A 24,443-nucleotide genomic window follows, 5' to 3' on the forward strand; every position below is an offset into this window, starting at 1 on the left:
GGAGTATTTTAAATTTCCCTCGACCCCTCAGGAGACACTTCTTCAATGAGACCGTATTCTGCCTCTTTCTCCCATTCTCTAGGCTCTAGGGCAATTAGGACTGACAGGCATTTGAATAAGTCCATTACTTGGTTGGCTAGTAATTAGCCATCATATTGGCTGCCATATTGGATTTAGACAAATGTTCTCCCATGTTACCATGTAAAATATAACTTGTCGTGATGAAAGCTACCAGAAAAAGTAGGTTTCGTTTAGTCCTGAGGAAGTACGCTACATCCTAGAGTAATGCGTGCATATACGCATTTGTAACTTTGTACAGTTAATCGTTAGACTACAGTGTTGCCAGGCTGTAAGATTTCTAAGTGGTAATAAACAATGCCAAATTTAAATTCATCGGCCTCAGAAACCTATAGTTTGACACGAAAATTATCTTTCTAAGTGCCTTGGTTCACGATCTCTCTCTTTATATATATATATATATATATATATATATATATATATATATATATATATATAGAGAGAGATAGAGAGAGAGAGAGAGAGAGATTTACGTAGGGCGGCGGCCATATTGGAAAATGACGGCTACCAAGAAAACACCTCAAATTTGAAATATATTCCCAAGACATTATTTAAAAAAAAACTTAGGAGACATTTTTTTACGGACACCTATATATAGGGGCCAGGACTTTACATTGTCGGAATCCTGTGGGGGTACCCCTCTGCCCCCCTTTCCTTCGCCACTACTGTATGCTATAATATTTGTCCGGAAGGGAAAAAAATCCCAAAATAACAGCGTTTTCTGATATATACTGTTCTTCCCTCGCACTCTAGAATGCATCTTGATGAACTTCCAGAGGTAACGTGGAAAAGAGGATACTCCACACCACATCTTTTAGTCTCTTAGTATGGAACCATTGAGGGAGACAAACTCTATAAAGCTAACAGTATTTGGCAGCTGACAGGTAATCTCAGAAACTGGTCGAGAACCTGTTTCATTCAGACATCCACCCCCTTCCCCCTCCATTTCACCAACCCCCGCCCTTTCCGCGGCCAAGCTTAGAGTGGGGCGTGACTTACCCTCGTCAAACTTTGACAGGTGGACTTTTGTATAAAAAGAAACTAATTTATTTATTTTTTAATAATTTATTTCTGCTAAACTAGCAGACAAATATACAATTTAAGTATTTCAACCCGTTAATAAACTTCTGTAGAATGCTGCAAAATTTTTCTTTCCCATTAGAGATACTTAGTTCCTTAGAAACTGAGGAAATTCGGTAGCCATGTTCTCCCCATAAGGTCCAATATAAAAATTTTTGTGCCGAGAAAAGGTAGATCATCCCGTTAAGGGTTAAATTGCAGACAGCTTTGCAGAGATTGTGTTGACCGCTTGGCGTTGACAGATGACTGTGTGATGGGATGGGTAAGTTGGTGAAAGAAGGGATTCCGTTATACGATCTTTTATTTTTGACATAATTACAAATGGCCTAGTTGGATAACGGAATTAGTTGATACATATTTGTAAAATTGTGTCGGATACGGAAGTAAATAACAATAGGTACTATTAATAGCTATTGTAACGGTAGATTATAATGAGAAACTTATTTTTATAAATAATAACTTTATGAGGGATGTAATGGTTTGAAGTTTAAAATTAAAGGTTAACGAGAATAGGGCATTGAACTTTTGTATTGTATAATTTAAATTTGAACATAACTGGTGATGAATTTCGTTATTCAGCTTTTATGAGATACAATGCTATAGAATGTGAATAAATAAAAATCAACCGTATGGGTATACGAGCAATATAGTTGTAAAAGGCGAAGTTTGCTTCCCTTGAAGAATAATAAACTATATCGTCCCTTTCCGGCATTAACGCAGTAAGCGACATTTTTTTCGAAATTGACTTTTTTGCAGTTTTTGGCTCAGAATTTTAAGGCGCATCGAATGGTCTAACCGCCATGTTTCTATCTTTAACCGTTGCCGAGATAGCTATGTCGCTTACACGGGTGTAATTAAACTTGCTGGAGGCAAAAATGTCGTATGTAACACTCAGTTGTTTGTATTTACTGCATAAATGTTTCCGATGAAACGAAGAAACTAACTTGTAGTCTAGATTGTTTCAAACACCAAATTGTTTTCGTGCTTGGAGCAAATAAATGTGGTATGAACATGATTATTACAGTATTTCATGGCAAAAATGTAGTAAGCGACAGATTGAAGTTGGTTCTGAGTCGCTAGAAACAATTTTGATGTAATGATATCAATGATTTCCAGTATTTGTTGCAGTTCTATTTACCTGCTAAGAACAAAATACTTTTCCTTACAGCAATTTTGCTATCTTAAAAATATACGTAAGAGGCTCTTAGCCTCACTTCTGAAGTAAACGGTAATATTGTTATAGCTACTTACTGCTATTTTACTTGCAATAACAGTGTGTAACGTTGTATAATACATTCTAAGGTTTCATATTTTGGTGCAGAATTCTTCGGCGAAAACTTCCGAAGCTGCACAAGCGTCCAATTTACACGACTTCAGAGCGCCTATTGGGAAAAAATAGTGTGTTGCGAGCAAGTAAGGGGGAATTAGCTAAGAGGTTCTACGCTTGGCATTTAATACATTTTTCCCAGTAGACTGAAAGTGACAATTGTATTGACCATGCAAGAGGAAAATAATGGTAAGGTTTGAAGCAACTTTTAGCAAGTTCTCACAATGATTGTTTCCGTTCCCTTTACTGTATGGTTTCAGAAATCAATTTTATAACATTATATCACTAAATAGTAGGCTAAAATCAATAATTTCGTTTTCATTTATAATAAATATAATAATTTCAAAACTTGACAATAAAATAGGAACAGAAATTCCATAGTGGACCTGCTGAGTATTAAATAGTCGGTGCTATTTTAATGGTTTCAGGGAGAATGCTAAAATTATTGTACACATGCGTCCTTTTCAAACAATAGGTGGAGGAAAGCAAATTTATGTCTACTTAACCTTAGCACAACAACGATTCTGCGAGTTGAATTAAATCCTAAACAACAAACTATTTGCAGACAGTACATGCAACGGCATTGTGTGAATATAAGCCTAACGATGGTAATTGTTGTCGAGCAGTGTAGCTTAGGTGTAAATAGGTGTAGCTTAGGTGCAAATAGCGGGCCTAAGGGGGCATAATCCTTACCTAAACCAAAGTCTAGAAAATCCATAGAAAAATCAAAATTCATGAAAATAATTATGATTTTTTGACATTAATTTCTACCAGTTGCATCCACTTCCACAAATATTTTCATTAAAGTCAGAAATATACATTTAAACTGAGATTTTGTTTTTCCTATTGAGTAAGTTTATATGAAGAACTATTAGAAATTATTTATTCATTGTTTTACAGTTAACTTTAGTATGTCAATTATACAAGGACCCCTTTGATGGAGCATTCCATAACCCCACATGACCGTATCCATCCTAGACTTTCCTGCTAGGATCGCTACGCCTATGATCTCGGGGAACTACTATCAACATACATGGGTAGATATTCACCGTAATGGACTGAAGATTTTTTAAAGAATATCAATGGGTTTTAGAAGTTTAAACTTTGCCTTTAAAACGTTTAAAATGTCGTTGAAAAGCCGGACATTTTTCTGCTTAATGAACGATTATCAAAGTTTCGTGAACATGTTTTTTAGTGTTTAATAAACTTCCTGTGTACAACTGGATAAAAGTCAAGGTAAAATTGAACAATCACAAAAAGTGTGTTCTAAACATCCTATCACTTAAATGGAAATGTGAAGAACAATATCCCGGTTTCACACACTGAAAATAACGTAGGACTTCAATAATTCATTTTTTTAGGATGCCTCTATGTGTGCATGTATTTATGTTTGTCCACTATATCTTCGAAAATTCTTATTTCAGTGCAGCTTTTTGCATTAGGTAACACTGTTCAGCTTACGGAATTGTGAAAGAGTCGTTAAAATTCAGTAAATATGTTATATAAAATATTCCTATTGTTGACAAGTTATTAGGAATGATTATTTTATACACTAAGACTAAGCGATCACTACATTAGGGACACTTATCTAATAGAGTGTTCATTCTGGGTAATCAAAGCATTCAAACGCTTATGAATAGATTACTCAAGGTATACTCCTTGTATTCTGCAGGTTCAGTCCAAGCCATCTATGCTGCAGCAGTTCCTGCAAGTGGTGCACATTTGGACGATGTGCAGCACATTGCACAGAACATCACAGCATGTTCCATACATGCTTAATAGGGTTAAGTCTGGCAATTTTGGATATCAGGGTAGTATTGAAAACTCATTTTCATGTTCCTCCAACCATTATGTAAAAAACGCAGCCCGATGACACCTTCCGTTCTCCTGCTAGAATATGGCGCTGCTCTCTTGGACTTGGAGGTATGGGCCATGAAAAGTTTAATCGAGTAAGAAATACTTGTGTGTCACTTCCCAGACCCAGACAATAACCAGCACCGCCACCGCCCTATTGAATTACCATGCTGCTACTCGGAGACGTATACTCATGCTGTTTCCAACAATATCATCGACATGGTTCAGTGAAAAGCGGTTTCAGATAACCTTCTTTCATTGATCCATAGTCCAATGATCTCTTTGCTTTTGTTCATGTCAGCCGTATGTTATTTCTTTGTTATTGTAGGGCCTAATAGTGTTGGTCTACAGCTGTTACCCTAACCGATGTAAGGTATGTCACATGGTCATGGTTGAAATTTGTTGTAGGATTTATTGGCCCACATTGTACTGGTGCGTCAATTCCTCCATTTATATACGCCATTTATCTCCATTTATATACGTGAGATACCATAGTGCTATTCGTTGTTCATTTTCTGCCCACCGCACGTACCTGATCCAAGTGTGATCGCTTGGCGGATGACTGACCGTCATAAGCACTGTTGGTAAAATCTTGACACCGTAGCGCTTGAACATCCCACAAATATGACTGTCTCAGGCGTACTGGCAGCAGTCATTTGTCCCCCAACAGTTTGCACTAGTCAGAATTTACTCACATAATTTTGTTTGCCCATAACGGGCATCAGCTGCATTCTACTATGTTCGGTAGCCGTGCGCGTCTTCTATGTTATCTGCTCATGACGTGGAAGTTACGTGTTATCGATATTTGATGGTGGTTATTCCTATTGTAATGATCGTTCTGTGCATATAAAATCTAGCTGTTAAGAAAGGTTTCTTTTAGTAACTAATTAGCAATGTCAATTAGTTGTGGCCTTGAGGAAACTAAAGTCAGGACGGAGAAGAATAGAGGGCAAGGATGTGGAAAGCCAACGGCTCTGGCCTTACAGAAGTGCCGTCCCGGAATTCGCCTGTTAAGACTGAAAAATATCACGGAGATCTTCAGTTTGGATGACTGGCTAGAACAAGGTTCGTGTTCACGTTCGACCTATCCAATGCTGTTTGGCAGGCAGGCAAGTTGCCCTTACCCGTCCGGCCAGGTAACAAATTGTCAATGTTAATTATATAAAAATTAAACCGATTTCAAAGAGCGTGATAAAAATAGCAGAGTAATATTTTCCTAAAGCTTCGACTTACACTATCACGTGCTAATACTTATAGCTGACCTTTTAGGTCAATGGAAATCAAAGCTACCTAATTTATTTAAGGATTCCTGCCAACTTCAAAAGTCAGATTTATTTAGTAGATAGGAGGTACTATTAGTCAAAGCTTTTAAAACTATTACTTTGCACTCCACTTACAAAAATATTACTTTATCAAAATTTAGGTCGGCTCTTTTTTTTTCTATTTTCTGCTTTTAGTTTTCCCGTGGGAGGCAGATTTTAAATCTAACCAAACAGCAAGTTGAAAAACAAGTCATGAAACCGAGGGTACCAAACGGGACATATTCCCATATAGTTAATTGTTTGAAGAGTGAGATCATGAAAATTGGGACTGAAGAAAGGAAGGAAAACCCAAACAAGCATCAGAAGAGAACAGCAGTGGAAAGATACCCTAAACCCGGATGAGAACAAGGCTGAAGAAGGAAAGGAAAATCCAAACAAGCATAAGAAGAAATAGCAGTGGAAGATACCCTAAAGTCGGACAAGAAGAAGGCTGAAGAAGAGAAGAAAAACTCAAACCAGCTTCACAAGAGAGTAGCAGTGGAAGAGACACTAAACCAGGATGAGGAGAAGACTGAAGAAGGGAAGAAAAACCCAAACATCAGGAGACAGCAGTAGAGGAAGAGACCCTAAACCCGAATGAAGAGGGAACTTTAGAAAAGAATCGAGAAAGAGATGAACATTATTCCGCTGAGAAACGAAACTTGAGAAAAAGAACAAATTTGTGACTGAGCTATTTAGACTATTTCTCTGACGATGATATCATATTTAACCAGGCTTGTCCTTCTGAAAACTCAATAGATTGGTTAGACAAAACACCAACCTCATCAGATGAATATACCTAGGTATATTATATGTTAAGAGAAAAAGGGTTTCAGGAAATTCAGCTGGATAGTTAAATTCAGGTGATGGTTGCAATGAGGAAAGCAGTAGTAGGAAACGGAGGAAGATTGTAAGTAGAAAGATTACTTTTACACCAGAAAAGAACATCGTAGGGGAAAAGGGATTGATAATTAAAAAGAAAACTATTCAAAAAGAGAAAAAAAAATTAAAGCAAAGTCGCCAAGCTTACAACAAAAACAGGCAAGAAAGAATGGAGAAGAAACAAATACTGTACAACCAAACAAATGCAAGTCTTGCCTAAATAAATGTTCTGATATTACGGAAGACAGGCGCCAATCCTTTAAAGACATTTTTGGTCTTTAAAACCGAATGATCAAAGGAATTGGATCAAGGCTCAGCAAACCTGATGGTCGAGGACGCCACTCAGTTCGCCCCAATGCGACATCCGAGCGAGATGTGAAGCTCGTTGTTGAATTAATTCAAAGACTTCCTGTAGTGCCTTCCCACTACTGTAGAAATAAAACAACACGACTATATATTCCCGAGGATCTGAAAAACGTCACATATCTCTATACGATTTACTCACGTGGAATGAACGAAGAATGAAATATTCCTGTGAATGAAAGAGTTTTTCGTTATATATTTAACTCAAAATTCAACCTTGGGTTTCATAGACACAAAAAGAACAAGTGCCAGAAATGTATCGCCTTTACCAACAAGACAGACGTAACCCAAGAAGAGAAGGCTGATTACACGCGACATATTGAAGATGAATAAACAACTACGGCTCGTTTCAAAAAATAGTAGAGTGAGTGGTAGTGAGGAAGGAACACTTGTTACGAGTTCCGATTTGCAGAAAGTTTTGAGCGTATCTCATGGCGATTCCATGCTTTTGTACTACAGACAAAAGTATTCCGTATACAATCTCTCGATATATGAATCAAAAAGCAGAACAATTATGTATGGGGTGAGAGCGAAGGTAAACGAGGTTAGAATGAAATCGCTTCTATCTTTTCGAGATATATAGATGTAGTGAACGAACGAGGTAATGTTTCAACTGTAATCCTGTATTGCGATGACTGTGCCGGTCAAAACAAAAATAGAAATATTTTGGCCATGTTGAAATATGAACTTGAAAAATCCAAAAACTTACAACGAATCCATTTTTTCTTGCAATAGTTAAACATTGATAAAGTTACAGTTTTGTGAAGTTTCGACAATTTGCATTTATTTAGTAAATGTATGATGCAAATTTTCATTGTTATCAGTAAGCTTAACAAATCAGTAATAATTTGCAATATTCTAAGCTTTAATAAATTTAAAAAAAAAAACGCTAAAAATAAATGAGAAACCTAAATAATTGTGTCAGTTATTATTAACTTAACTATTCAGAAGATTAAATTAATTTTTATATATAAAGGAGAGGTAAGTCAAAGCATTTTTCTTGCCAAATTTATTTTTAGAAGCATTATTTCAAGAAGCGTTCAATATTTTACCGATCAGTATACAACTAACATTCTTCAATTAACCCTAAATGTCGCTTAACGCAATCTCACTATGACACCGTGTGCCTTAATGCATTAGTACATTTGAATGAATGTCGTTTGAAGCATTGATTTGTTAAAAGTTTTGTAAGCAAAAATGAATTAAGCGCCAAAATAAGTGAATATTTTTAGGCTATTATATACGTCACTGTCCTATTTGACGGAGCTTGTTTAATTATATTAGCTGTATTTTTCTTACGAAAATAGTCCAGAAAACAAAAAAGTTATTCAAGAAAAACCATCAAAATTTCAGTTTTTCGGCTCTCCTGTAAAATTTTCAAAATGTCGCTTACTGCATTAATGCCGGAAAGGGACGATATATTGAATACAAACTTAACCTTTAGTGTAGCTGGAACATATAGACAATGAACTATTAAGATAATGTAAATCGCCTCCTACTTTATATTCCCTTAAAACCTTATTGTATTTTGAAAAATAGTTTATTCTGATAACTTTGATGCGCAGTGTGCTTCAAAAAGCTTCGGTGATTCCTTTCTTGTAATTGTGTACAAAAACGTGGGTATGATCTTTTTTCTGAACTTAAAATATTAGAACTTTTATTGGGGGAAAACGTAAAAACATCAGAAATGCGTATACAAATGCATTACAACTTAGAGAGACACGTCATTGATGGTGTGTATGCGAAAACTGATTTCTGTTCATTGCATTGGAAGAGAATAGTACATCTTCACTTAACTTGATTTCAACTTTAACGGCATTTTAAAAGCTAGGTTATATGATGAACGTAGGATGCGAAGCACATGCGCTCTCACCGGGTCTCCAATGGGAGTCTTTGAAGGGAAAGGCGTGTATGGTAATCGTTTAGGGACGAAGGAAGTGAGAAGTTTTAGAACGATTACGAGTTAATAAATACTCGTAAGACGTACACAGAAAATAATAGTTTGTTGCGTAAAGTGAAATATTGGTACATGACAGAAGGTTATAAATGCTTTCGATGCATAAAATGAGTGAGTACAGACGGTACTTTGCACTAAGCTGTATTTTGCATAGTGTATGAGAAATGCTTTTGAAACTTGTATGAAATAAAAACGATTATGCATACACTCACCGTCGTTCACGCTCCTGCTTTTTTTGAACGGGCTCAGTACCTTTATCGCTTTGTGATTCAATTCAAACTCTGGTAGACTCAAATTAGGGCTATATGGTGGGTGGGGAAGTATTTCCCATCCATACTTGTCGAGTGTTTCCCTCACTTGTAGAGCGGTATGCAGTCTTGCATTATCGAGCAAAATGAGGACACCAACTGCAAGCATATCAGGTCTTCTTTGACGGATTTTCGAACGCAAAACATTTTGCAGAAACAGCTTGTATTATACGCCTGTTGCAGACGTCCCCTGTGGTACTCTATTTGTAGCTACCACTCCATATCATACGCGAAGACCATCATGAGTTTAGTCTTTGATTGTTGGCGGCGGAATTTCCTCGGGCATGGAGAGTCGGAATTTTTTCCATTGTGATGACTGAGACTTAAATTCTGGTTCAAAATCTCGTATCCAGGTTTAATATATTGCAACAATCCTTCGTAGAAACTGAGGGTGACATCCAGAAGTCCTAAAGTGCAGAAGTCCTAAAATGCAGAAGTCCTAAAAATATGGGCACTAGACCTAAATTTTAGGACTTCTGCACTTTAGGACTTCTGCATTTTAGGACTTCTGCACTTTAGGACTTCTGCATTTTAGGACTTCTGCACTTTAGGACTTCTGCATTTTAGGACTTCTGCACTTTAGGACTTCTCCCTTTTAGGACTTCTGCCGTTTAGGACTTCTGCCATTTAGGACTTGTGCCTTTATCATTCACTTGCTTTAGTTCTGAAATTCGCCACCACCACACGAAATTGGGACGATGCAGCAACTAGTTGGCAATAATGTTAAGAAAGTATCTAATTCCAACAGTAACAGCTATATTTGTACTACTAAGATCGTTATTATCACTATTTGTTCTGCACTTATACACGAATTACATAATACAACCTATTTCATTCTAAGAATTAATTACATAATTTGTTAAGAAATTCGTTTCTTTCGAATGGAGATACGAGAATCCCAAGACAAATTCCTAAAACAAGAATAAATAAATAAATAAATAATAAAAAAATGTTTAAAAAGAATATTTTACCAGACAGCTGAAACCAAGCAAACATTCAGAATTGCAATATATACTGTGCGGAGCGTATTTTATTAAGAGTAGGACAAAAATCCACCAAAGTTTACTTAATTAGGACAAAAGCTCACTAGACATTTCACGAGTGAACATTAAATACCAACTGTATACATAAAGAACGCAGTAAATTTAAAATTGAGCAAAGAACATTTATTATGCAATACAGTGGGTGACATTAATAAGTCTTAAATGGCACAAGTCCTAAAAATATAGGCATTAGACCTAAATTTTAGGTCCTGTGCCATTTTTGCAGAAATTACTACATAGTCATTTAGGGGTGTAGCCTGCAAATTTTTCTAGGGGAGCATGATTTTTATATATTAAAAGCAAATCAAAAGTTTATTTCCAGATTACGAAAGCTTCAATAAGACAATAAATTTATACATATTACACATGTACACAAATACATAATATTATTATATTTCCAGTTAGTTCCTTTTTGAAACCTGGACCTTGACAGAGCGTAAATTTAAAATCACAGCTTGTGGGAAATGTACGAATCAGGTAGTTATAAGAAATCGGAAACTGTTCATGGAAATCCATTTGTTTGACTGTATTTATCTTCTGTACTCTTATATAAAAGAGTAAAGATGAGTGATTTTTTGGGCATACTACTACAAGTAGAGTCGTTAAATTTTAATTATAAAATATAATTTTCTTATGAAAGCAGGACATAAGAAAGAATTTTTGGAAATAAGTATCGTAAAACGGGCGGGGCAAGATTTTTTTAAAGGGTAGTGTATCTCGCAAGTTTCTGAAGCTAGTAAAATGAAACTTGGCATATAATCTTTCCTGTTAAAAAAAACTGAAAATTGAACACATAAAAAGGAAAGAGCAAAGGGAGCACATTTTAAATGTTCGAATTCCCCATTACTTACTCAGAAAATATGTAAATAAATTAAGGAAGGATTTGTTTAAGCTAGATGCGTGAAACTCGGTATTTGAACTTTTAACTAAAAGTAATAAAATACTATATGTTTCAGTATCTTGAAAATTACACTTCTAAGGGGAAGGAGGGTCAATTTCTATAATATTAAAATATCCCACTGCTTATAAGATTTGGGCAGAAAACTCTTTTCCTTTAGGCCTCGGTTATTCCAGTTAAGCAAATGAGAGTACAAAGTGGCTAATTAATTAGGTTTTTTTAATTATTTTAACATGTTGACGTAGTTTAATTCTTTTAAAACTGTATTCTTTCACATTCTATTATAAACATCCTTCATTTGCTGTAATTATTAAACACGTTTAAGAACAAAAGAGTAACTCATAATAGGAACAATTTCTGCAAGAACAACTGGTAGGATTCAGCCTCTTGTTGTGTTCTTTAGGCCGTTAAAAATTTTCTTGAGACATTTTTTTGACACTGTCCTTCTCTACAACTATAACATGAATTTACATCTCCGTAATAATATAATTAAGATCTCATCACTGATTCATAATCAGTTTTCTTTTCCTAGATTTGCTAATCTTATTGCGTATGCATGATATAAAAGCGGCTATTGGAAGAAAAACCATCTGTGTTTGAAAATTTTCTTTCAAAGATTGTGCAGCATTTTGCGATTTGTGCACAGTTATTGCCGTAATAAGGTGTGTGTGGTGTACACAATGTTTATGCATCACACACTTTTTTACTATATATCATTACCGTAAAACGTTTTCCCAATCAATTAATAATTATAACATTTGAGGATATAAGAAGTTCTGACATAGAGTGAAGCGAGGGGACTCACTATAAATAAGTAACCCTTGCCAATTACAGAAACATTTAATTTTTATTTTATTTATTAATTTATATATTCTACTTCGTGAATTTATTTCTCCCTAACGAATAATTTTCATTTTGAAGAGTGGACGTTTCGGTGTAAACATTAGAACTTTTACACCGAACCAGCCTCACCTTAACCGGCGAACGTCCTTACACCGAGCAATCCGTACACCGAAACGCCCTGCACCAAAACGTCCTACACCGAAACAGCCGTATCCCAGGAGTAGTTAATTACGAATATGACAATTATTTGCTACAGAAAGACTTCTGTACAAGAAATATATGTGTAAAAATAATTTACTTCAAAACAACACAAGGAAAGCAAAACTTATGACGTACATAACTAAAACACAATATTATATTACTAATATGAAGTCAATGGTGTGGAAATAGAGAAAAACAGACATTATGAAAGATCTGGGAATCACATTTGGTAGAAAGTTAAAATTTTGTCAACATATTGTAAAACTTTATGTAATTTCGTCTCATATAAGGAAGAGGTAGAGCATTTAATAAAAAGAGTGTCCGGAATCGACTCCCACTACCAGTTTTTATTATAAAAATCCACTATAAGAGTATTTGTACAAAAATACTATACAATTTGTTCTCTATTTTAAAAGGGTAAGTAAAAGGTAGTCTTTGACCGTAAGGTCGCAGACAGGATCTCCAACAGAGCCCCGAAGCAGGCAAAGTGGAGTGGAATTAGGTTCCCAAAGCTCCGAAGCAAGCAGTGGGTAGGTTAGATGGCCAACAGAGCCCCGAAGCAGGCAAAGTGGCTGAGGTTTGGATTCCCAGGCAGAGCCCCGAAGCAGGCAAAGCCAGGAGAAAGGATAGGCGTAGTCCCGTAGCAGACTAGAGGCCCTGGGATAGGTTACTCCTAAAGTCCCGAAGCAGACAGTAGGAGGGTCACCAGAAAACTGGTACTGAGCTGGATTCTTCTGCCCAATTTATAGCGTCCCTTGGGTGGCGGTGGCGCTTCTGCTTCGATTTCGTCTTCTGCTCCGTAGGAGGGGCTAAACGTCGTCTGCAGGTGATAGCAGGTCCCTCTGGTGGAAGATCCTCTTGCCGAACCATGTGGTGTTGTTTGTAAACATTGAAGCGTGGAACTGCTTGTTTACGACATCACATAGGATATTACACCCCCCTGGCTTGTTTAAAAATAAGCCGAAGGGTTATTTTTGTTTATGTGATAGTTGGCAACACTGAGGAATCACACACACAAAAGAAATCACTGAACACTAAACACTTATGGCACTGAAATAAATGAAAATCACTTTTCGGAGCAGTAATGTGGTAGCGGAATATAGAGCACTAAACAGGTGGTCCCTATATACAGGCAGGATCCGTACATGGTACATGATACTTCATTTCCCTCGAGATAGGGCTGTTTTTGGCTTGGCGTCAATAAATATAAACTAATTCACTTATAGTAAGTGGGGTTGGAGTCTGTGCTAGCTGTTGCTCCTTAGTTGTATTATTGGTATTAAATGTTTCCAATGGAATAGGAGATGAAATTTCTATGCGGTTCGTTCTAGATTTGTTTGGTAACGAGCGAAGACGACGATATAATATGTATAAAATAATAAGTTAGAATTATTAAAAAAGCTGCTATTGACACTGAGATATAAAGATAATTTATATTGGGAAGTTCTGATTCGAACGGCGTGATTTCTTGGTCACCCTGTATAAGGTGTAAAAGTTTCTAAAATATTTGCACTAAAGATATGTATTTCAATAAAATAATCCAATTTTAAATGTCAATGACAATAGTAATAATGGTCCTGAATTCCTGATCATCCTGTATAATGTAGAAGTAGTCATAACTTTTGAAACGTCCTGTACAATATTCAAGTTGCATAATGTCAGTGACAATATGTAGTTCACAGAGGAAAAGAAAAAAATATCGATGAAAATGTAGAATTATGTTAGCTGTCCTTGTAAATGATCAGTTGCCTTTTAAATGCGGAAATGCAAATCTCAGCACTTTTTTTTTTTCATTCAGTTGCAGAATAATGATTCAGCTTTTTATAAAACAAAGAGGAAATGAATGTTTGTGTTGTTATGAAAAGTGTTTTTATCTGTTGAAGTCGTCTTTGTATTTCTTTCTTCCTAGTGTGAGTACTGCACTTTTTTTTTTTTTTTTTTTTTTGTAGAGAATAAAAAGAACTTATTTATCCTGTTCTATGTCTTGTAATTCTTGATAAAATGGCTTGATTCGGTCTATTGAGATTTCTTGTATTTTCTTCCGAAAAGAATTTGGAAATTCTATCTTATAAAGGTTAGGATTCAGTCTATCCAGGATTTGAACGGGTCCAACATAGGAAGCTGAAAAACTTTCCGGCACTCCTATTTGCCGATTAGGAAAGTAGACTAGTACTTTTTGTCCCTTTTCAAATTGAGTTTGTCGGTGTCTGCTATCGAAATACTTTTTCTGCTTATTATAGCTAGCGATCAAGTTATTCTGTACACTCTCACGTATTTTATTCAAATGTTCTTTGTTGACACATAATGTTGGAGTTGACGCTAACGCAATATCAGAGATGGTCTTAGGTTCATATCCATACATGAGGAAAAAAGCAGAATATTTAGTTCCGGCTTGCACAAATGTATTAATAGCGAATGTAATATATGGTATCAGCTTCGGCCAAAGATTTTGGTTTTCTTGCACGAAAAATTTAAGTGCATTCTGTATTGTCTTGTGGAATGTTTCCACTACCCCTAGGTTTTTATGGTCGTATGCGGGGCAAAATTTAAATTCAAAGTTATAGCATTTTGCCAAATTTTGCAGCCTCTTAGCGTTATGTACTGGATGTCTATCCAGGTATAAATATGAAAAAGGTCCAAATTTGAGTATGATGTCATATATGAGAAATTGTTCAATTTCTTCCGCTGTTATGTTGTCCACAACCTTGGTCACACAATATCTTGTGCACATTTCTATGGCCACTAATATGTGTTTAAACTGTCCATTTCCCACTGTTATTTTTCCAATAGAATCATATTGCCAAGCTGTTGCGATCGGCTTAGGTGGGTGATGGAGTAATTGACCCGCTGGTTTAACTGGTAATTTCTTGAGTTTCTGACAGGAAATGCATGTTTTAATTCTGTTGGCAATGTACGCTTTCATATTAGGAAAGTAGTATTTCCTAAGCGCCGAATGATATGTTTTGGTATATCCAAAGTGTGGTGCCATTGGGTTATTGTGTAAGGCATCAAACCACTTACTTAATAAAGATTTCGGCACACAAAGTAGATATAACAATCCTAATTGGGGATGCTTCTGTGTTCTGTATAATATCCCGTCCTTTAGAGAAAAATATTTTGCGGCCCGAAGAGTAGACAACTTATTAGGTTCCTTATTTTCCAAAACAGTGATGATGTCAGAGAATGAAGGATCTTTCCTTTGTTCTTCTGCTAAATTTGGTAGGATTATAGGTTGTTCAATTTGGAGAGTAGTGTCTAAAGAATGGGATGCAAATACTTTAGCATCTTCCGTGTCCAAGAAATTGTCAATTTCTTGTTTTTCTCCCTGTTTAATCTCCTGTTTATCTTCTAAACGACTAAAGATGTCCGCTGGGTGTAATTGACTTTTAATGTGTTGTATTTCGAAATTGTAGTCTGCTAAGAATATTCGGTAGCGACTAAATTTCCCAACTTTGTCCGCTTGTGTTGTGAGAGATGTCAAGCATTTGGCGTCTATAAATAATTTAAATCTTCTATTTAGTAGGAAGTATCTAAATTTTCTCAAAACATATATTAAGGCGTACAGCTCTTTTTGCCAAGTGGATGCTTTCCTTTCACTTGGTGTAAAACGTCTACTAGCATAGGCAACAACACGTTCTTGTTTCGTTTTTTGGTTATAACATGCTAATAAGCCTCCTGCGGAGATAGAGGAAGCGTCGGTATACACACGTATTTCCAGTGAGGGATCGAAGTGAAACAAAGATGGCGCGTGTATGATGTCAGTCTTAAGTTTCTCAAATAATTCGTCATGCTGAGAGCTCCATTTAAATTTTGAATTCTTGTCTAAAAGGCACTGAAATGGTTCTATTTTTTCTGAGAAATTTTTGATATGTGCTCTTAAATAAGAACATAATCCTAAAAAGCTTTTCAAAGTTCTTTTAGTAGTTGGTTTCTTAAAATTTCGAATCTTGTTAGCGATTTTGGGTGAAATCTTGATTTCTTTCCCACTAACTGTGAAGCCTAAAACGTCCAATTCTGTGTATAGTAAGTGGGTCTTCTTTGGACTGGCACGAAAATCATGCTTTCTTAATCTTTTGAAAAGTAATTCTAAATCCGATAACTGTTGTTTCCAATTTTTACTTCCTATGACCAAATCATCAGCAAAGGCAGTTATACGGGGTGGTAGGCCCTCTAAAAGCATGCGTACAGCTATACTGAGTCCGGCGGCGGAACTGGAGTGACCCATGGTACACCTCTGGAATTTATATGCCTTTCTAGTATGGTTGACCTCAAAAGTCATGTATTTTTGGCTTTTGGGATGCAACAATAGCTGGAAATAGGAGGATTTTATGTCGATTGTGGATATGGAGTTTTTTCCTCTTAAAACGTGTAGAATATCCTCCGTATTTTGAAATGGTATACTTAGGTAATGTGAGAACCTATTACAAGCTTGGAGGTTGAGAACTAAGCGGAACTCTGAAGTATTTGGCTTCTTCACTATGAGAAGTGGCGATGAAAACGAACTATCGCTAGTTTCCTTGATAATATTTGCGTCTAAGAGTTGCTTAATTTGTAAGTCAATTTGAGGTCTTACTGCTAATGGAACCGGAGGAGATCTTTGATGGAAGGATGCTCCTTTGTCTATCCGTATTTTATGTATATAACCTCGGAAATATCCAATGTCTGTTGGTGTGTAGGAAAAAACATCTCTATATTTAAAGAGTAAATCTTGTACGGCTTTCTTTTTTTCTTCTGACAAATCCGGGTTTATGTCAAACAAATTAATATCAAAAAATGATTTTGTTTCTTCTAATCGATCCTGAATTTCTTTTTCTGATCTATAAAAAGTTTCGTCATCATGACCACTATCTTGACAATTACCCTGTAAATCTACTTCTTGAAGATTCTCTTCTACGTAAGCAATTGGGGTGCTCTTTACTAACGTTACCGGTCTACTAGTAGGATTTGATATTAATAAAGTCAAATTATTCTTAGGTACCTTAGTAGGTAACGTTTGTAGTCCGTATTTGTCCAGCAAATTTTCTAATGGAGAGATGAAAAAATATTTATTATTCTTTTGCCGATTCTTGACACTAATTGGTAAAAAGAAATGTGACCTGGCTGGTATGGTAACCTTCCGAGTTGTAAAAACATCAGCCGACTTGTGCTGTTTTATTGTATGCATAGCGTTAGCAGATAATTTTTCCTGGGTATCAATTTCAATTGGATACTGCGGAGGCCTTGGTTTCTTGTATACTGACAACATGTTATTCTTTAAGTCAATTTTGGTCTGTAATCGATTTAGAATGTCTTCACCGAATAAAGGCAAAAAATCTCCATGCTCTAAAATTCTGAAATAATGAGAAAATGTTGTTGAGCCAATTCTAAATGTAATCAAAGCTATATAGCGTAAATTTACGACAGAATTCTCAATTCCTCGTAGATTAGTGCTAAAAGGAATCAATTTTGTGTTTGGTGGAAGCCAATTTTTAGGCCAAAGACTCAATGAACTGCCAGTGTCTATGATTACAGGATACTTTTCTTTATTAATTGTTACATTAATTAATAATTTATGTTCCTGATTTAACATTTTAATGTTCTCCCTTCCATCTGATAACGGAGCTACTGCATAAAGTGATGTATTTGCCAATTTTTGTTGTTCACTTATTTCCTGTTTCTCGGCCCTCAGAACATGTTCTTGAGAGGGTTTGTCCTGGGGCCCTCCTAGGCGTTTCCCTGCTGATTGTTCTTATAACATGTACTGGAAGAATGACCTTTTTTATAGCACGTACCGCATACCGTAACTGTTTCCGGCCTAGGATTACTATTATTATTTTTATTATTATTTTTAGAATTGTTCTTATTTCCATTTCTCTGCCGATTTTGATTTCCATTATTTGTATTTTTCGACCTATAATTATTACGTCCACCTCTCCTAAATTGTGAGTTCTTAATGGCATTTTGAGCTACAAGAAGAGATAGTTCAGCCATTTGATTTGCTAATTTAGTGAAATCTAATGTATTGTTTGCACTGGAATTACTAGATGTGCTAGGCGCGGGGGGTTCGGGAGGGGGATTCGGATTAGCAACTTGGGGGGAAGGATTTGGAATTATCTGATTTTGTGATGCACCCTGTAGCTGTGGTGCTGAGGGTGTAGGAAAAACTGAAGCTGGTTGCTGGTATTGATTCCAACTAGGTGTTGGGTTACATATTGGATAGGTCAGTTGTTGATGATGCACAGGGAAGGAAGCGCCAGCGATTGCTGATGAATGTAAACTGCTGACTGGTGAACTCTGATCGCAGAGTGAATAGAATGCCTGTTGTAATTCCACGTAATCTCGTTTCTTCATTAGGTCATTTGCTTTCTCGAGGTTGTGTAAATGCGTTTGTAAGGCGTGAACAGTTGTAAATGTTTCTAACGCTATCTTTTGCAAAAAAGTTTTCTTTAAACCTAAGGATAAATAATTTATTTTCTGCTCCTCGGTAGCCTGAGGCAGAACTTGTCTAATGACCCTTAATTTTCTGAGAAAATAAGCATCTACTGGCTCGTTTTCACCTTGTTGGACTTAAAAAATTTCGAATTTCGCTCGATATGCCGGTAATTTTGGTCTACTCAGTGCAAATAATTTGTCTTTTAATTGTTCATAATTAAGAGCATCTAACTGATTCTGGGCCTTTAACTGTAGGACTAAGTCAAGTGCTACGTCTTGTAAGTACATAGGTAATAGTTCTTTCTTTTTCTGTTCATTCCATGAATGTAATAGTGCCAGATGGTCAAAGAGCATAAAAAATCTATCGGGGTCCTCCGTAACGTGTCCCGAATACTTAGTGAGGTGTGGTATATTAAAAGAAGGGCGCGAATTCTGCTCCATGTTAAAATTGTTTTCTGGAAAAGTGTTTTTACCAGTTCTAGTTTGAGGCATAAACAAAATTCACTTCACTAAAAGCACTAACACTTAAAATTCACATACCTTCCAAAGAAAAAATGTCCACTTCCGATTAATACTGTCCGGTAGGGGAGTATTCAGAGCTTATTCTGAGTCGGTCAAGCCTCTACCATGTAAAACTTTATGTAATTTCGTCTCATATAAGGAAGAGGTAGAGCATTTAATAAAAAGAGTGTCCGGAATCGACTCCCACTACCAGTTTTTATTATAAAAATCCACTATAAGAGTATTTGTACAAAAATACTATACAATTTGTTCTCTATTTTAAAAGGGTAAGTAAAAGGTAGTCTTTGACCGTAAGGTCGCAGACAGGATCTCCAACAGAGCCCCGAAGCAGGCAAAGTGGAGTGGAATTAGGTTCCCAAAGCTCCGAAGCAAGCAGTGGGTAGGTTAGATGGCCAACAGAGCCCCGAAGCAGGCAAAGTGGCTGAGGTTTGGATTCCCAGGCAGAGCCCCGAAGCAGGCAAAGCCAGGAGAAAGGATAGGCGTAGTCCCGTAGCAGACTAGAGGCCCTGGGATAGGTTACTCCTAAAGTCCCGAAGCAGACAGTAGGAGGGTCACCAGAAAACTGGTACTGAGCTGGATTCTTCTGCCCAATTTATAGCGTCCCTTGGGTGGCGGTGGCGCTTCTGCTTCGATTTCGTCTTCTGCTCCGTAGGAGGGGCTAAACGTCGTCTGCAGGTGATAGCAGGTCCCTCTGGTGGAAGATCCTCTTGCCGAACCATGTGGTGTTGTTTGTAAACATTGAAGCGTGGAACTGCTTGTTTACGACATCACATAGGATATTACAATATAAATATATCATGGAAAGAGTAAGAAAGGACAATAGGCTTCATTTATTTATTTATTATTTCAGAACGATAGAATATGTATTTATACAAATAACTTGTAAGAACTAAGGCTCTGTAATATGAAACAGTATATCTAAAACTTGACTAACAGATTGACAGTATTCTTCTTACGGACGCGATGGTAGCGCCACAAGAGATTTTTAGGACTTCTGCACTTTAGGACTTCTGCACTTTAGGACTTCTGCCTCGGTATGATTTTTAGGACTTCTGCCTTTTAGGACTTCTGCATTTTAGGACTTCTGCACTTTAGGACTTCTGCATTTTAGGATTTCTGCACTTTAGGACTTCTGCACTTTAGGACTTCTGCCATTTAGGACTTGTGCCGCGAAATAATTTTTAGGACTTGTGCATTTTAGGTCTAATGCCGTTTAGGACTTCTGCATTTTAGGACTTCTGCCATTTAGGACTTCTGCCGCGTCCCCGAAACTGAGCTCCTATTCGGTAACGTTGAAGCAATTCTTCTGCGATTCCTTTACGACAAGCTTTCTGCTCTTCATTCAGATCATGCAAAACCCATCTGACAGCGATTTTTCTCATCTTTAACTTTTTAGTAATGATTCTGTAAACTAAAGTGACAGAGCCTGCAATGCGCCCCATTGGGTTCTAGGTGGTTACCCCCCAAAAAAATTTAAATTGAAGGTGCCAAATATGAAAGACCTATCACTCCGAAAGCTATTTTGAATGACCTATCAGATTAAACACATTTTCATTTTAAAGTTCCGGGCGACGCCCAGGGCCCTGTTGGGTAAGAAGAGCGTTCTATTTAATTTGACTGACATATTGCTATCTCGCTTTTGTTTTGTCTTTTATAAGCACTGACGTTTTATTTAAAATACTCGCTATATAGGTAGCGAATCAGTAAATACTACTTGGAGAGCTCAGTTACATTTTCCAGAATAATTATACAGTCCACCTAACAGTTTCCTAACTTAACACGTTTCAATCCCTCTGCAAGCTGTCCTAAGGTTTAACGGTCTCGTTGAATGTTGGATGATATCTTCAAAATATAATCTCTCTTTAAGAAGTCCACTTCAATTATTACAGTAAACAACTAGGCAACGATGAAGAATACGGCCCCGTGTATTGGCTATAATTACTGGAAATTGGCGTTGTACCGCAACGAAACAACATTGCATAAGCAGGTAACTTATGCAGCAACATTCCTGTATGGTAATTAATAATCAAGAAATAATATAAACGAAGGGCTGGGCAATACAATCTTTCACAAGGAAAGCATCGTATATTAATTTAATTCATTCTTGTCACATTTGATTTAAATATACAAGTACCAAGGTACAGCATGACAATTAAAAGGAGAGTAATATTATCCGAGGTTATTTATAAAGAAGTATAATATGCGTCATATGTAAACATACAAATACTGTTATACAGGGCAATTTTACTACAAACCTAGATTTCAAGTTCATCTTTTTTTTTAATTTTTTTATTTTTTATTTTTTTTATTTTTCTTCATTTACGTGCCTACTCATCGTCCCTAACGTGCGTGCTTCATGCAGACGAAATGGATCTCCACCTTCATCCTGCCCTGAATCTAAATATAATAAAATCTTAACTGGTAGTGACTAAGTAACAGAGATAGAGGATATTTCTTTTCACAACAGAACATACAGACTTGATCCATTTTACCAATGACAACGTATTTGTGTTTGTTATACTCCTCTTTTACGTTTCGGCATTCTCTTTAACGTTATTATTACTTAACACTCTTAAATTTCTTTTAATACACTGTTCACACTAAGTTTTACCTTTAGCAATTTACTTTTAGTTGTTACGTTTTAAACATATCACTGGCAAACAATTAACTTTCTGGCAATTTCACTTTTCCTTGATCCGATCTTATATTTTAAAAGTTTCCCCGGCATATATTTAATTTCTAATTTATAGAAAGTAATTCATTTCCTATAAACGTATTTTTCTTGTGCGAAGAACGGGCATTTTGGGTACTTTGTGATAATTCTGAAACCGTCATTGGATTTTCAACGATGTCTGTAGACATTAAATCTTCTTCTTTTAAACAAACTTGTAAATAAATGTAATGGCTCAGACTCCGGTCCATCGTTGCCTGTTAACTTTCTTTGGTGCTATTTGAGCACACTGATGCCAAAGAGCATTAAGTAATTTGAAGATGAAACTGACAGGTATTTAACTTTCTGTCAATGTACCTCTAGAGAAGTTGTTTTTCAGTAATCTATAATTTTAGTTAATTATGCTTCTGAATAAGTAATTCTTACCGTAACTCCAAAACACGTTTCTTTGTGGAAATAGTGTCATTCTCTATATAAACTCTTCTTGTGTTGGCGCATGGAGATATGCAACCTGGAGCAGGTAAACTTCAGGGGCACTACAGAGATAATTGTGTTTAGATATAGGAGGCAGCCTTTAGTAGAAGTAGTAGTAGTAGTACAAATAGTAATAGTAGTAGTTGGTAGTAATAGTGATAGGAGTAGTATAGTAGAACAAATAGTAGTAGTAGTACAAACAATAGTAGTGGTAGTTTGTAGTAGTAGTAAGTAGTGCTAGTAGAAGTACAAATAGTAGTAGTAGCTCGGATTCGGTTAGGTTAGGTTAAGGTAGGTTTTGTTGTTTGGCTCCCATCATCTAGACATAACCCCACCACTTTCATTTCAAAACATTAAATAGGTTGAGAAAAACCTGCGCATAATGATACCTGTAAACTTTAATAAAAATGACCCCCTATTCTTAATGTGTATCTTCCTAGTAGTGTACATTCTAAAAAAATGAAATCTTTAAGTTTTACGTCCCACGATTATGTCGGTTAGGCTAAAGGAGACGGTGATGATGAGAGATGAGTGAAATGGTGGAATGAAGAAAGTTGGAGGAAACGGGAGAACCCCGAGAAAACCCACGAGCACGGTGTTTATCCACCACAAAGTTCACGGCGCGAACCAGAGACCCCAAGCACCGGAGGTGAACGCTCTACCACTGAACCACCGCGCCCCTAATGCACATTCTAGACCATTTTCGAACCTATAGGAAAATAATATAACATGCTTGCACATTCTACAACAATTTCGAACATTCTGGAATATTCTACAACATCCTGAATCATTCTAGAAGGTTCTAGAGCATCCTGAAAATTCTAGAACATTCTCGAAACTTTGGGAAACTTCTATAACAGTCTGTAACATTTTCCAAAATTGTTGATAATTCTAGAACATTCTGGAATATTCGATCAATAATGATTTGTGTAGAAAGAAAAGCAACATTAAAATTGAAAATAAAGAAATGCACGCATTGTCGTTAAAATTTAACCCATTTTTAGCACAGTAACACCATTGCTAGGGTGTTTTCTCCCTCTAGGACTCCTGCTGGACCAAACCGAAACCTTCTTCATGGATGGGAGATACAGGGCTACAATACCATATAACTTCCATGGGGCTCTGGGTCTTGGTTTCGGAGCCTTTGTGGGACGCACGGACAAACCACACTTACTTTTATTATATATATTAATTTCAAATGTTTATTCTTGCCAATAGAAATATGAAACACTCAAAAGAATTAACAATTAAGACCTGGAAACCTTTTATTGACATGAGTGCAAAATTCTTTATCGGTTGCATCAGATTTTCTCGGGCTCCGCCCATTCAATTGAAACAATTTAAATATGCTTTTTCACAAATTTGTTTGGCTTCTTTCCTTCACTCTTGGCTAGGTTATGTGTGTGTGTTTTATATTTGGGTATAACAAACAGTTCTGCGAACTCGAAATATTTTAACAACCGGTTCTAGCGAACCGCTGAATAGTACCACTGGTTCTCAACCTTCCACTCCCCTCGGTACGACATCGGAAAGCCCTAATTTTGTTTGTTCCATTAGTTCATTTTCATTACAAGAAATCGAGATAAAGAAAAATGTAGATAACTGATTGAAAGAATGAGTTATATACTATTATATTCTTCTATTTAAAATTGCACAAGTACGTTCTTTAATTCTGTTTAAAGCGTCACATTACTGAAAATTAGTCAACAACATCTGTCAAAGCATACATCAAATCTTCTTTTGAACCTTGAACGTCAGAAGACCGCAGTTCCTCTGCTCCGCTGCACGCGTTTCCCCTCTGTATTGCACACAGCGAAGCCGTGATCGCCAAACTGTCGATCGCGAGCTACTAAAGTGCTGCCTTGAGCCGTGGCAAAAAATGCGAACTAAAGATCACACCCTCGCATTGAACCAATAACGGTGCAGCTGTTGCTAAGCGAAAGAGCCTTCGCGAAAGGGATTAAAATTCCTTCAGCCGAATGTGGTATATCTTCGGTAGCTTGCAGGAACATTTTCAGTTAACGCTCAGGTTGGCTGGAACTCAGAAATGTAAATTTATAGGCAATGAACAAATGTAAGATTAAAGAAAAGTTTGGTAGTTCTTTTGGTTGGTAGCTCACAGTAGGATTTAAAACGGTATGGTGACTCAGAAGCACCATAAGTTTGGCAACCACTGGAGTAGCCTATTACGCTCGCAGTCCTGTTGTGAACGTGGTGTTATGGTGGAATG

At 36.5% G+C, this 24,443-nt stretch overlaps 1 protein-coding gene across 2 annotated transcripts in view; it reads right to left on the minus strand.

Moving 5' to 3' along the window:
• The window catches only part of LOC145686734 (uncharacterized), a 274,285-nt gene that overhangs the window by 159,185 nt on the left and 90,657 nt on the right, over positions 1-24,443 (minus strand). The window lies entirely within an intron of this gene.

Source organism: Thermobia domestica, chromosome 5 (assembly GCF_964235325.1).
Source record: "Thermobia domestica chromosome 5, izTheDome1.hap1.1, whole genome shotgun sequence".
Lineage (NCBI taxonomy): Eukaryota > Metazoa > Arthropoda > Insecta > Zygentoma > Lepismatidae > Thermobia > Thermobia domestica.